Here is a 298-nt window from a genome sequence, read left to right as displayed (position 1 = left end):
AGAAAGTGTAAAAGCGAGAAGTTATAAACTAGATGATTAACCGAATAACACAATATGAATGTGTACCTTGTTATATTTGAAAGAGAAGTGGTACAAAGAATAGGTTTTTCAAAGTATCTAGCTTAACTAGTCATCTAACTGGCTATGGAAGCTTCAAGTATGGTGTGATGTAGTATAGTTGCAACAATAATTTTTAGGTCAAGTTTATGTGAAAAATTATGGATGGTGATTTTGCTGTTTACTGAAAATATAATATGGGATGATCTACAGCCGGTAATGATGGTGATGGTGCACCATT

The sequence above is a fragment of the Erigeron canadensis genome, chromosome 1, assembly GCF_010389155.1.
Source record: "Erigeron canadensis isolate Cc75 chromosome 1, C_canadensis_v1, whole genome shotgun sequence".
NCBI lineage: Eukaryota > Viridiplantae > Streptophyta > Magnoliopsida > Asterales > Asteraceae > Erigeron > Erigeron canadensis.
Note: the sequence above shows the minus strand (reverse complement) of the source record.